Genomic DNA, 15,885 nt, shown 5'->3' on the forward strand with positions numbered 1-15,885 from the left:
GTCCATTTCGACTATTTTTGGAAAATGTCTGTCTGTCTGTGTGTATGTGTGTGTGTGTGTCACGTCTGTGTGTGACCAGTTTTTTGTGGCCGCTCTACAATCACCCGTTCTTTTTTTCCATTGTGAGTGCCCTATCTCAAGAAGTAATGCTACGTTCTGGTTGAAATTTGGAATATATGTGAATCCATATGTAAACCGGCTTTGGTTCAATTTTGACGCCAATCGCTCCAAGAGGTGTTGATTTTTTTTTTTTTTTTTTTTTTTTTTGCGAATAAAAATAGCTTTATAATTGCAACAATAAGAAAGATAAATCGTAATAGACTGTCGTCTGCGTATTTCTCGTGATTTTAATTGTATGGAAATGATCGGAAAAATTATCTCAATGATTTAAAATTTTTAACTGTTGCCATCCTGTGTTTGTTAACAAATAAATGTTTGTAATTCAAGAAAGGCTTTTAAAATAACTTTCAATTTTCGCTCTTTGCTTTGCTTTTGCAAGAATTCAGACATTGGAATGGTCGTCAACTTTTTGCATGTGTAATTTTGTTTTTGTTGGGAATATTGCTTCCTCATCAAGCATGGGGAGGGATCAGAAAAAAAAAGAAAAATATAGAAGAAAGTTTCGTGATGGCCACAACATACTAGTAATTGTATGGAAATGATCGGAAATATTATCTCAATGATTTAAAATTTTTAACTGTTGCCATCTTATGTTTGTTAACAAATAAAATATTTGTAATTAATTCAAGCAAGGCTTTTAAAATAACTTTCAATTTTCGCTCTTTGCTTTGCTTTTGCAATAATTCAGACATTGGGATGGTCGTCAAGTTTTTGCATGTGTAATTTTGTTTTTGTTGGAAATATTGCTTCCTCATCAAGCATGGGGAGGGATCAGAAAAAAAAAATGTATATATATAGAAGAAAGTTTCGTAATGGCCACAACATACTAGTTTTTTTTATATATAAAAGGATAAAATATAAGAGAGTGTGCGACTTGAAAAATCAACTTTCGATTTTTTTTTGGGGGGGGGGGATCCTGATACATACACACACACACACACACCGTAAGAGAATTGAACAAAAAAGATTAATAAATTAGCTCATCAGAAGACATTAAGAAAAATGTCCGTTATCATACTCTCACACACTGTAATGCTCGTATTTATTGTAAGTCCTCCAGAACAGTTCAATTTCATCCTTTTCTATGACATTTTAAGTAGCTTCTTTTTATTTGGTGAATACTGTCAAAAATTTAAGCCTCGCTAAAATATTTTTGTTTTTTAATCTTCGGTCAGTTCATATAAAATTCACCCAATTTTCAACTCACGAAATCACCAATATCTTTATTTTCGCGAAAATAAGTGCTTTTTGCAATATGAATATTGGTGAAATATGAAACTTACAACGGCAAAAAAAAACTAATGGCGTCAAACAGATAGAACGTATGGCGTCAAAATGAAATGCCTGAGGTCAGCTCGTATTTTTATGAGTCTTATTTCTCATTGCATCCGCTGATGTACTTGTGTAAAATTTGAGCCAATCAAATATCGTTTGAACCTTTTTTCTTTTTTTTTTTTCAGTTTATTTAAAAGTAGTTTCCAGAAATCGCTACAAACTACTATTTTTTTGTAGTTAACTACTCACTACACTACTTTTTTAAAAAAGTAGTGCGCTACACCACAAACTACTCAAAAATGTAGCTACTACAGTAGCGTCGCTACTTCCAACCACTGGTATAGTGTCACAAAACATTTCCTGCTTACTGTCTTATTTTTAAACTAATTTCACTAAATCTTAACATTATACTTAATTTGAAATTTTTGAAGTCAAATTAAAATTGTTCTAGTTATGTACATATATTTTTTCTTACTTTACTTATCTTTCAGAAAAAATTCTTTAAGTAAGAGAGTTAACGCATTTACTTTGGATCTAGCCCCGCCCCGCTTAATTGAATATCGTCGGTTCCAAGAAATATTATTCGATAAAGCGGGTTATTTTAATATGCGGGAAAATTTTATTTAGCTTTCTAATTTGACAACATTTGTCTTAAAACATTATACTAATAATAAATAGATCGCTGCATAAAGAAATGTTATTGCTAAAATGTTTTTGAAATAAGCTAAATTTAACAGGAAAATAGTTCAACAATTAGTACAATACATTACAAGTACGCATAGAAATTATAAAAAGTAACCTACAGCTTGAGTTATGAAATCTTTGTTTTGGCACCTTTTTTCAGTACGTTATTTTTTGAAAAATTCCATAAATTGCTTGTACTCAAGATCTTTTTGGGAACACTTTTCTGACTTCCTTTTTTCCCTTCTCGTCTACCGTATCTTACATTTAATACTTATTAATTCCTCATCATCGCCTAAAGTGCGTATATTCATTTGCGTTATTTAATTTCATTATCGACTGCTTTTTTTTTTTTTTTTCTGTAATGACAAAGACAAAAGAAATTTTTAAATTTCTTTCACTGTTCTTTTAAAAACATTGAAAACGTTTTCATGGACTATGGATGTTGATTTTCACGCCTTCAACGACAATCAATGTTCTTGCTTAATTTCTTTCTAATTTATTCAAAATTTTTCCCAACAAAATTATTTGCTAAAGCTGATTAATATTATTCGATTGTCCGGGGAAATTGTTGCATTAAGCGAGGATATTTAACATTGCGTCTGCGTGGAAATATTCAGTTCCAGGAGATTTTGTACGTAAACGCGGGGTATTTGCATATCCGTTACCCGATGAAGCGGAGCTGACGTATTTATTTCGTAATAAAAAATATAAAAAAAAATCACAAATAGCTATTTTCTTTAAAGTGATAAAACGTGGATGTGCAAAGAATAGTCTATTTCTTCATATTTTGCTTTATAAAATATAAATAATAAAATTCATTTTCAATTAACTATTTTTTTGCTTAATTCGTAGGATGTTTTATAATCCAGGACTATTTTTAATAATCTTGAACAATCTCTACGGGAAAATATTTTATGGAAGAAGCCGAAAAAAGTCCCCCCCCCCCCATTTTTTTACTTAAAAGAAAAAAGTTCTCTTGAGACTCTTTTTAAAAATGTTTTAAAAGATTATCCTTATCTCCCCTTATCCTTACAGCCAAATAATCTATTTTAAAATAAGCAAATGCTACGTACTTATTTACTTCGAATATAGAGGTTAAACTTATCTTTCTCCAAAAACGTTCAAGTTAAAAGAATATGCAATTAATTTCTGGACAATTTCTGGTTCCAAGTGTTCAATACTTACAATCAATTTAACTAAATGTACTTATCTACTTTATTTCATTGTATGGCATAATTGCGTAAACTAAAAAGACACTATTTTATATAATTACAATTGTAAAATGAAACTCACAACATAAATCTTTATTTATTTCAACATAATATATCTGCTGAAGCGGCAGAATCACTTCTCATGATTCGGCCAGGACGATGCTGTGGTGAAATAGCCGAAACTTCGTACCATGTCTATTTATAGTAATAATTATTTTTCATTGTTTTTGCCAACCGGAATTAGTATGCGAGCATTATGACATAGAAAGTACGCTAAGAAATCGTCTTAAAGTTCTGTATCGGAAAATAATTTTAGCGAGAAAGACTATTGAAAGTTGAGAAAATGATCGCATGAAAGCACCCTATTATTTACGGCTAGCTTCACACTTATAAGACACCTTCCAAGAATTTTCCGGAGAACCGGACGCTCTTTCGAAAGGAGTGCAACAATTTGGCGTGTTATCTTTCCCTTGGTGATATCTTTCCCTTGGCGAATGCTTTCCGCGGGGATTTACAATTGAATCGTTTATTTCAGAAACCACCTAAGTGCGCTTTATTCAACTTTCGGAAAACTAAAAAAAACTGTTTTGCAGCTTAAGTATAGGTCTATTCTCATTCATATATTTTTTTACGAAATCAAAAACGTTCTATTGGGATAATCTATTTTTAATTTTTTTTTTTCATTAAAGTTTTTGAGTTATAATTTTTTGAAAAAATTGCACTTAGGTGGTTTCTGCAATAAATGAGTGTATCCAAAGTGATTTTTTAAAATTTATTATTGAAATTAAGTCAAACCATTAATTTTTATTTGTTTTGGTATTAAAGGTAAGTAACAGACACACTTAAGTATAAAAAAGAGTTTTTTTACTAGGCCTAAATCGAAAGATACAAGTAGACTACACGCTACAATATGTTTATATACAAAGATCTGGCCTTATTCACTTATTCAGCTTCTGGCAAGTCTTCTGGTAACTCCTTGTCAGTTGTTGGCCATTGGATGATAGTGTCATAGAAGGCTTCATATCCAACAGTGTATTCCATCAACTTTTTTATATCGTCTATCTTTTTTTTGTTGATTGGGACCTAAATCCAAAAATATCACTTTGCAAAACCCGATAAATTTTAAAATTTGTTATAGCCTACAAAAACGTTTAGCTAAAAGTAAAATATAAACGTTTAAAATAACCTTGGTAAAATAAAAGTAAACATACCTTCCCCAAAGGATAAGCTTTCTCTGTTTGTAGTTCCGGAGGGCTGGCAGTTTTTAGCAATGTGAAGGTAGATGTTGTTATTCCTCCAATGAATTCGCTTGCGACCACTTTTCCCGGAGTATCCTTGTTGTAGAAAAACTGCTTTTACTTGGACACTTTGAATGGCTGCTTATTTTCTTTGGGTACTTTCCTGCCTGATGTTTCGTCTGAATTTGGCATTTTCTTATATGATTTGGGCGACCACTTTTTGAAACTGAGAACATCGTCTGATTTAAGGTGATATACACTAAATCGGCCAGACTTACTAGCTTTTAACATTAGCTCTGCATATTCATCAAGCGTATAAATCCTGTCCATCTTTCTCAAAAGACGCTTTATACTTCCAAAATCTCGGTCACATGGGGAAAATGAGTGGCCTCGTACAGGGTAGTAGTGAGTTATGGTTTTAAACCGACCTGAGTCACAGAGGTTTAGTAAAAAACGCACAACTGTGTGATTCTTATTTTGGCCTGATGGTCCATCACAAAACAGTGTGAGATGCTTCACATTAACTGGAATGTCATTGAAATAGTTCAGTAGCATTGAACATACTTCGTCTGGGCCTTTGTTTGCTTCGCCCTCATGATAAACATACAGTTTGGAAGAATTAGTTTTCAAATCGTGTAACGAAAACACATTTACCCAGAGCTGCCTCATATAAAAAACCTCCTGTACAGGTATGTGCGGCAAGGGTAAGTTTTGCATATAGTCGAAGGCTAGTGCGACCGTGTTGTCATCTTTGTTTTTGCTTGCCTCATCCATAGCTTTGTAAAACTTTTTTGCTCGCCTTAAGTGTATCATTTTCTCAGCAGCTACATTCTTTTAGCATTGTCACTCAAACCCTTGTCTTTCAGTTTGGCCGACAGTCTTTCGCAAGTTGAACACACATCAACTTGGGGTCTTCCAAAACAGTAAGCAAAGTTCTCTTTAAAGTATTTGTTGTAGAAACTATATTTTACTTTATTTTTTAGATCAGGGTTGTCTAAAATAAACATTGCATGCATTTTTGTAACATCAAGCCTAGCGTCAAGATATTTTTTAGGTTTTCCCCCATAATGGGTTTCCTTGACATCAAACTTCTCAATGTGCTGCTGTATTCTCACACAAACGTTACCTGGAAGAGCGTTTCCACTTCTAGATTTTCCCCTCATATCTACAGGGTTTTTGTGAAGGGCAGAACATTTATTTATTCTTTTGATTCTATTGTCAGAAATTCCAAACACTTTCAAGAAAACACCTCTACAAACTTGAGTAAGAACACCATTTATTTTCAAGTTATACTTGTATGAATGGGATTTTTTGTTTGGGAAGTCATCAGTAGTCACGTCAGGGTTTTCTTGAGCTTGCTCATTATTTACATTAGACCTGCGGTTTTTGCGTCTACGTTTCACAGGCATAACCTCTACTAAAGCTTGGAGGTACGTGTCTTGGGTGTTTTTATTTTCCAAAGAGTAAAATGTTTCCCATAGTTCTCTGTTTATTTCATCCGTAAGTTTCAAATAACATTTCAAATTGCACTTACAGTTAACATCATTCAGCGGGGCTTTGCTGGGAACTTCTTTTCCTTTGTACGAGACGTACTGCAGTCCTTTGAGCCTAGCATTCCGAATAATGTTCCGTTTGTATTTTTCTTCTTGCACAACTCCACGCCTACGCTTGAGATTAGGTTCATCATCTGAACTATCCGACATGGCTTAAGAACTATATAATGTAATGATAAACAACAAAATAACACCTATATTTCACCGAAAACTCACGAAAACTAAACTAACTACTCAGTGTTAGGTAACCAATGAATCATACAAAACAGCGAGACACAATAATGCTGACGTCAACAAGGCCGCCAACCGTCACGAGTGAAATTTACCGCAGAAAGAACCTAAGCGACGGCGCTTGGGTTCTTTCTGGAATAAACGGATTATTTTCAAGGCTGCCAAATAGCATTGCTGACATGGAACATAGGTTATTTCTGCACTAAAAGATGTAATTACCTTTAAATTGTACAGTACCATCAAAAACACATTTTTTAATATTTTGTCGCTTAGGTGGTTTCTGAAATAAACGATTCAATTGTTTTCGTGACCAGTAATGGCGGACATACGGATTTGTACTGAACCTGCTTTTTAAGTTTCTTTCCCTGCACAAAGGAAGTTCCATACAATAGTTGCTCTGACAGCTCACCTGTCATCCTTATCAGCAAGGGGAAGAGTTTGGATGTAGCCCTCGAATACGATACCTTGCGGTGATTTACAAAACTGCAAATGAAACTAAAACATTGCCACGTTGCGTTCCACGTGTGTCTGTTGACGTAAACACAGGCAGTTTGTTCTGAGTATTTATTAACGCAATTGATGTGTCTTAGTTTGCTTTCAGCTACAGAAATTAATTCGTCCCTTAGTAGTATTCTCGAGCTTCTCAAAATAATGTTAGTTTTCATTATTTCCTTAATAATTGGTGAAAGCGAAAATTCTGGATTAACAAACTTGGATAACGTTATACAAGGTAAAAAAAAATTTATTGTTTTGTATGAATTTGTAAGAATATGGGGTTTTTTTTAATCTTAAATTAATTAAACTTACCATATTTTACAGCAGCATTTAGTTGGAATGGACAGTATGCAAAATATTTTCTTGAATATATTATCGTAGAACAAAATGAATAACCGAGAAAGAATTTACTTTATTCCTTTTATTCTCAGCTGAAAGGTTTCGCCAAATTTGTTTAGGAATATAGTTTTAGTATTGTGCGAGCAAAGTAGCCTTGGCGAGATTTCGCGTTTTTAATTAAACCATTTTTAATTTTTATCATGAGTGGAATAAAATGGTAGTAAGATTACAGAATTCGATAAGTGAAAAGAAATAATGGTCAATCAACTGAAAAGAAAACTACCACCATATATCCGTGACAATTTTGTTGATGATTTGTATAACATGACACAATTAAATCGTAACTCAGAAATTAGAAAAATCGAAACAGAAAATTTTTAAATTAACCGATTCGGGAATTCGAGAGAAATAACTCAGCTACAAATGGAAAACAATAAGCGCTAACCAAGCAAGGCAAAAAAGTATCATCTTCTTTCGATAACAATTTGTAATGTCATATTGAATTTTCTAGCATTAATTGTTATTCTTGTCAGGCCACAATTATTATTTAGTTTTATCAAGAATTGATAAATATCGAATTCAGCATCGTGGAAATAGCTGCTTAGAACTACGAACTACGTAGTTTGCATTAATCTTTGACGTTTAGTAATGCTTCTTGAATTCTCATTTCTTTCTACGTGGGCCAGAATATCCACAAGACTTTGAAAATTAATTTAAAAAGAATAAAGCGAAAAAATCATACGTACGAACAAAAATCACAACACTTTTAGCATTTTCTTCGTTACCAGTGCGTTTGTTTTAGTTTTTAAGTCCGCCATTAGACAGTGACTTCAGTGCCCCCTATAGTTCGTTGGAGTTGCGAATTTAATTTCATTTCCGTGACCAGAAACCGCAGACGATAATTTAATTTTATGCATAATTCTTACGGAATCGATTCTGTAACAGATAAGCGTCTGTAGCGAATTCCAAAATATAAAAATGTGCGTTTAAAATTTATTTTTTTCAATTATTTTAGTGTCGTACACATTAGTGTTTTATGTAATAGAGAATTTGGAATGTTTTTAATTGCCTTGACCTAAAGGAAATCCAAGGTTAACATAAAAGAATCTCCCGGTTTTAGAAATTTATATTTCATTAACTATTACACTTACAGTGGCTCCCAAAAGTCTTCGTACACCTACGACTTTCAACGAAATAGGCCCCAATTCATTGGTTAGAATTAATATTTCGGAATGGGTATTTAATTATAAGATCTATGATCAATTTTTAACAAAACTACATGAAAAGTTTTTTAAAAATATTAAAACTTAATTTTTTAAAAATCAAAAACCAAAAAGTGCCGGAAATTTCATCTCACAAAAGTCTTCGTACACTTTATAAAATGTCTATATCTTATTGAATAATCTAACTTTTTATTAAGTTATTAATTAGTAGAATATCATACAGTATTCATAACACCTTTTAAACGTCTGGGAATAGATTTGATTCTTTTTCTTTCTTTTTTTTTTGCGTAATTTCTGAGTAAGTGTTCAACCACACTCCGAGTCTTACTGTTTCTAGCTCTATTTTCGTTTTAAAGCCCTATTTTCGTAATCTAGCCTCCAGATATCTCTAAATACGTTACATTAAGTTAAAATCTGGAGATTGAGGGGGTATTTTCTAAACTTTAGGACAATTTTCGAGGCACTAGACGCAAACGTTGAAAACCGTGTGCTTCTTATCGTTATCTTGATAAAAAACAAAGTTGTTTCCAATAACCAAATTTTTGGCTAAGAGTTCGAAATTGGTTTTTAAAATATTTAAATTAACAGCATGATTCATTATTTCATCAAAAAATTACAAACTACCAAGTCCTGATGCTGATATGCACCCTCACACTAGAAAACCTCCACCGTCCTGATTAACTGATCCAACTAAGTTCTGAAGATTAAGTTCCTAATTTTTTCTTCTACATATTGTTATACAACAATTTAACCAAAAATGTTAAATTTATTTTTATCTGTAAGTAAGACGTGATTCTAAAACGTTTTTAGTTTATTTATCATTGATTTTGCGGCGAAAAGTGTAAGCTTTCTGTTTTTCGAACGACCAAGAAAATTTCTGCGGGAAGAGGTCCCATTTAACCCAGCTAATCAGAGAACTTGGCGAACAATTTTAGGTAAAAATTAAATATAAAATGTTTCATTTAACTCTGCAGAAACTTTTACAGCACTCAAATGTGTATTTTTCATAATTTTTTTAACTTTAAATCTCCGATCACGTTTTGTCAACTTTGCCGGTTGACCTTTTCTTACCTTGTTTTCGGTCCTATTCCTTCTTTTAAAGCATTTTATCAAGCACTTTACTGTACAAACAAATAAATTAACTAATTTAGAGACCTTTCAAACCAATTTACCACTACTGTGGGGAAAAAAAATTCAAATTTTGAATGGTGTTTGTGGGATTACGAATACCAGCCATTTTACAGTAATAAGCACAATATTAAGGAATAAATAAACAAAAAATTAAAGCCAAATGACTCTTAAGGGTCAACACAATGCAAAAATATTAATAAAATGGCATATGATAATTTTAATCATGAATTTATTCGAAAATATTTGAGTGTACGATGACTTTTGTGGCGTGTTATTTCTCTGTCTCTTCGTTTTCTGACCCATTTCAAAAAGAAGATCCGTCAATATTTTGAAAAAACCAATGGGTTCTATTTAGAATGACATAGGAATGATGTGAAAAAATGTTGAAGTTCATATTCGAATTCAGTTTCGAGTTATATTGATTTTTCTAAAAAATTTCAAAGTGTACGAACACTTTTGGGAGTCACTGTAGATGCATAAATGATACATAAAAATAAAGATAAACTGTGAGATTTTTTTTTCACTCACAAATGTTCAATGTGTGCGCCATTCGTAACGCGACACACGTCCATATCATACATTTTTTAATGTTTCACTGTCAATTTTTCGTAATGCGGCGATTTCAGTTAGCAGATCCTTCATATACATATACGATCTTTCAATTCTTGCAATGTTGTATGCAGTGGTGGTGTATAAACAGTCTTTGAAGAAACTTCATTGCCAATCCTAATACAGTAGTTAATATACGTGTAAGAACTGTTGCAACTAACTGTTGGTGTAGACGGTATGCGCGTCATAGAGATCCAGACAGAGAGACTTTCTGCTTTAATATTTAAAAGAAAAGAAAAGAAAAGAAGAAAGATAAAGAAATAAAAAACATAAAGATAAAGAAATATAATTTGCAGAACAAATTCTTCCCCATTTTATCAAACTTATGTGAAAAAGGGCTTAAAATTTTAATAGAAAATTAATAAAATCGAATTTTCGAAAAATCGCTTCGAGGTGCACCCCCCCCCCCCCTACTTCAAACTAAATGTGTGTCAAATTTCATGAAAATCGGCTGAACGGTCTAGGCGCTATGCGACTCACAGAGATCGAAACATCCATACAGAGAGACTTTCAGGTTTATTATTTAAAAAGAAAAGAAAAGAAGAAAGATAAAGAAGTAAAGAAAAGAAAGAGTAATTTTCAGAACAAATTCTTCCCCATTTTATTAAATTTCTGTGAAAATGGGCTTAAAATTGGAATAGAAAAGGAACAAAATCGAATTTTCGAAAAATCGCTTTGAGGTGCACACCCTCATGCTACAAACTAACTTTGTGCCAAATTTCATGAAAATCGGCCGAACGGCGCTATGCGCGTCACAGATATCCTACAGACATCCAGACATCCAGACATCCTCCGGACAGAGAGACTTTCAGCTTTATTATTAGTAAAGAAGAAAAGAAAAGAAGAAAGATAAAGAAGTAAAGAAAAGAAAGGTAATTTTCAGAACAAATTCTTTCCCATTTTATTAAATTTCTGTGAAAAATGGGCTTAAAATTGGAATAGAAAAAGAACAAAATCGAATTTTCAAAAAATCGCTTCGAGGTGCACACCCCCGTGCTACATACTAACTTTGTGCCAAATTTCCTGAAAATCGGCCGAACGGTCTAGGCGCTATGCGCGTCACAGACATCCTACAGACATCCAGACATCCAGACATCCTCCGGACAGAGAGACTTTCAGCTTTATTATTAGTAAAGAAGATAAAGATAAAGAAGATAAAGATAAAGATTCTTTCCCATTTTATTAAATTTCTGTGCAAAATGGGCTTAAAATTGGAATAGAAAAAGAACAAAATCGAATTTCCGAAAAATCGCTTCGAGGTGCACACCCCACACTACATACTAACTTTGTGCCAAATTTCATGAAAATCGGCCGAACGGTCTAGGCGCTATGCGCGTCACAGACATCCTACAGGCATCCAGACATCCTACAGACATCCAGACATCCAGACATCCTCCGGACAGAGAGACTTTCAGCTTTATTATTAGTTAAGAAGATAAATGGGACAAAAAGGTAAGTACAGAAAGTATGAAATTTTATATTATTAAATGGATTTTTGAAGCATAAAAATGCATTTTCTTAAAAAATAAAACAACGTTAAAAACACAAATGTGCAGGAACACTGCAGACACGTGTTTTCACATTACAAGAAATGCTTTTTTTCAATGCACAAAATTTGAGCTTATGGATTTAAAGACAACCGAAAAAAATCGGATTTTTTTACATTCATTAGCTCACATTTTATGCACTGAAAAAGATGTTCCTTGTAATGCAGAAACACGTGTCTGCAATGCTCCCTCACATTTGTGCTTTTAACGTTGTTCCGTTTGCTTTTAAAAATTATTTACAAATGGCGAACTGGAAGTATAGATTGATATAATTTGTTTTAATTCTAACCTGATTAATCCTACCTTTTATGTATGTGTTTATTTTTAATTTAAAAAATACCTTATTTGTAAAATTATTGACACAAACAAAATCTTTTCAACAAGGGGCCATTCATTAATTACGTAAGAGTCCCGAGGGGGGGGGGGGGGGTTGGAAAAATCTCTACATACCCTTACTTGGAGGAGGGGTCAGATCCATTCTTACGTAATATTTTCCATGTCGATATTTTATATTAGAAATAGCGCAGCCAAGTGGTTTCGCAGGGATCCTATTTCATTTGCTTCTGAAAGGTAAAAAACGTATTAGAATGAGCTGTTTCTTACTTGTTTTTCAAAGAATGAATACTAGTGTAAAATATAATAAAATAATCGCACTGTGAATGGCGTGTCTTATTTTTTATTAAAATCGCATTATTTTCAAAAAGTATTTGTCACTCAGTCTAGATTCCTTTTAGTAAATATTTCTTTGCACCAAAAAGGTTTTTAAAAAATAGATAAAAAAGTGAATTAAATAACGATTTTAGTGATATAAGAATCGTTATTTTATTATTTTGAAAAACGAAATGGAATTGTACGTAAGATAAGAGGGGGAGTGAAAATTTTACGTACCCTTACATGGGGGGGGGGTCAAAAATGGCCAAAATCATCCTTACGTAATTAATGAATGGCCCCTAATGCATAATTAAATTTCAGCTGGAATTTTTTTTAAAAATCTATTATTTGGGACATGGAGGTCTATACTACTATTCCAATGAGCTCAAAATTCGTCACGTGTTTGTCGGTGGTTCTTCTTAAAACATAATTGGAACTCGGTACTCGGTAACTTGGTACTCGGCTACTCGGCCAAAGTGATACTCGGTACGTCTCTAGTACCAGTAATCATTAAGAGAATCTAAATTGAGTTATTTTTCTCCATAAAGTATTGCTTTTATATTCCAACTTGTAGTCCATGTTATCGTTCACAGAATTCAGGCGGTTCTGTTGGTGGGATACGGCGATACGTGATTGAGATTTCCTTTTTTTTTTTTTTTTTTTTTTGTACTTCAGCACCTTATAGCTATTGAATGTCAGGACAAAGTGCTTTTTTTGACATCCCTATACTTATATCTCTCATAAGCTCGACTAAAGTTGCTTCTCATCTTTTCTTCTTTTTTTTTCCCTATATCTTTTCCCCTTTTAGTAACTTTCATAAACGTCTCAAAGCTTCATAATCCTCTTATGACCAAAAAAAATTTCATATTACTGAAGTGTTATCAATTTTTTGCGAAAACTCTTATTTAAAGTCCTTTATTACGAAAAATATATGTCATTTTCGCTTCAATTCGCTTCCGTGACGCTTCATATATTTCATTAAAAATAATACCCTAAAATATTAATGAACACAAATTTTCTGCTTAACAAATTACAAACTTATGTGTGATTTCTCAAGCCAAAAATTTCGTCATTACCCTTTAAAATTATTACTTTTTAATGAAATATATAACGTTCGGGACAAATGGTTGACTTTTTTGTGGAAAGGCCCTTAAAGTGCATTTGGGCGATTCTCGAAAAAAATGTCCTGTGCTTAAAGCCAAGTTTTATATTTAATTCAAGTAACTATTAATTAAATATGGGATTAACTGTTATGCTTTGATAGCATATTAAAGCATGTATTATTCCCCAACAGCATTATTTTTTTAAGGCTTTTGTTAGCTGGAAAAAATTAAAAACTTAGCGTTACGCACGGGACATTTTTTCGAGAATCGCCCATTTATGTCCCATGCTCTTAGAACTCACTTTGCGCACACATTTTTAAGTTTCCTACGGTACAAAATACTTTTTATATGCTGTACTTATTTCGATATTTTAGCTTCTTCTGTTCGGAGTTAGTATATTCAATATTCTTCATCAGTTCTCATATACAGGCGTCCCACGCATAACACGGTACTTCTACAACACGGTTTCAATATTACACGCTACCAAATTTGCGATTATTATAACACGGTTTCGATATTACACGTTACGAAACTTGAATTCATAACTACACGGTTTTGATGTACAGTCGAGTCCCGACTTACGCGAGGGATGCGTTCCAAGACTCCTCGCGTAAGTCGAAATTTCGCGTTGTGAAAAAATATATGTACATAAATCTTTTAGAACCGTATCGAATTCCTTTAGACACTTGTAAACACCCCTCAAACTGCTTTAAAGCATTCCTCAACAATACATTACAGTTTCTTACATAAAGAACAGAACTTTTACTGTATTTAAAAAATAAAAAGGGTTTTATTCAACATGAAATACTTTAAAATGCACAAAATGAATGATCAATGGGAGGGAAAGACATAAAATAAAACAGCACGGGTACGCACAGTATGTAGTAATAATAAAATGATGAACTATAATAGTACTGTACACTGTACAGTAGATACAGTAACATATTTATGAGTTAAAAAAAAGATAATGATAATTTATGCTCTATAATCATTTGTGACTCAATTTGTGACAACAGCCCCTCTTCCTGATCTCTTTAATCCATAATGCAAGAGCAGCTTCTATTTTCATTTTATTTACTTTGCTAGACTGATCTGCAAGCTTATATATTGAAACTAAGTTCTGAACTTTTACGGATATTGTTTTGTTTTGACTTTTAATTGTATGCATGGAAGATCCACTCATATTTATTGTTGCGCTACCATCGGCGTTTTGTAGTTGTTCAAGCATCTCGAGAATCTTAGCCCTTTTTTTTTTAAATCAGAAACTTTTTTTTTCTTCCCATCTTCACAAAGTGTAGATAAAGGTGCCACTAAGGAACCAATATATTTCATCAACTTTAATAATTAGAATGAAAAAAATAAATGAAAGATGCTGAGTGGTTATTTGATGCACTAACAACACGATGCGTAGACTAGTTTGATGTGGGAACTTTCGCTTTCAGTGATGCTTAAAGGGATGTAATAACATTCACGAAATCAATATTAAGTAGCGAATAACGAAACCGATACTTCCTTCTAAAATTTCGTGTTGTGGACGAAAAAATCGCGTTGGCTCTAAAATTTGTAATTTGGGAAAAAATTCGCGTTATAGCCACTTCGCGCAAGTCGAATCGCTTTGTAGCGGGAGTGAACTGTAACACGAATTTTAAAAGAAAGAATTCAATTTCTGTTCAATACACTGTTAAAAAATATATGATAACAACCGTAATACGTTTTTACTTTGTTTTTATGAAACTTTTATGAAAAGTTGTCTGTTTTAGGCTCAAAAGTTTGGTTACACTAACTTTTAACTTTTAAATACGTGCTTTATTTTTCTCATCACTATTCTAAAAGCAAAAAGATGAATATTATTTTGTTTCCAATGCATTGTAAGAAAATAACAAGCTAAATTTGGCAAACGATAAATAAATAATAGTCGAAACAAAATATGAAAAAAAAAAAATGAATAATTCTATTTATTTTATTTTATATTTTGTTTTGTGTTTGTTGCTCAGACGAACTTTATTGCTATAGAAATACTCAGATTTTTTTTCTTATTAGAATGCGTTTTGTTCTTAGTTATGAAAGTTGGTCAAGTTTTTTCTTGTTTGAAGTATTGAAAATATTTAAGTTTCATCGTTTACAATAACTCTTATTTTTAAATCAGTGGGTCTTTGTATGTTCTGGTTGCCAGTTTTCGTTTGTATGTTCTATTGAGCCGAAATTTCAGCTATTATAAAATTTGCACCTTATGACTTGGTTTCGATATAACACGGTACATATTCCTTGATTTACATTATTTCAAGGTATCGTATAACACGGTTTCGATATAACACAGAACATGGTTTCGATACAACACGGTACACATTGACGTAATTTATGATATGTACATGATTAATTAGGTTAAAAAATAAGTAAAATAACTATTTATAAAAAAGTCTCGTATTGTAGGGTTTCGATACTACACGGAACGAATTGTGAAACGTGTTATACGGG

Source organism: Uloborus diversus, chromosome 5 (genome assembly GCF_026930045.1).
Source record: "Uloborus diversus isolate 005 chromosome 5, Udiv.v.3.1, whole genome shotgun sequence".
Classification (NCBI taxonomy): Eukaryota; Metazoa; Arthropoda; class Arachnida; order Araneae; family Uloboridae; genus Uloborus; species Uloborus diversus.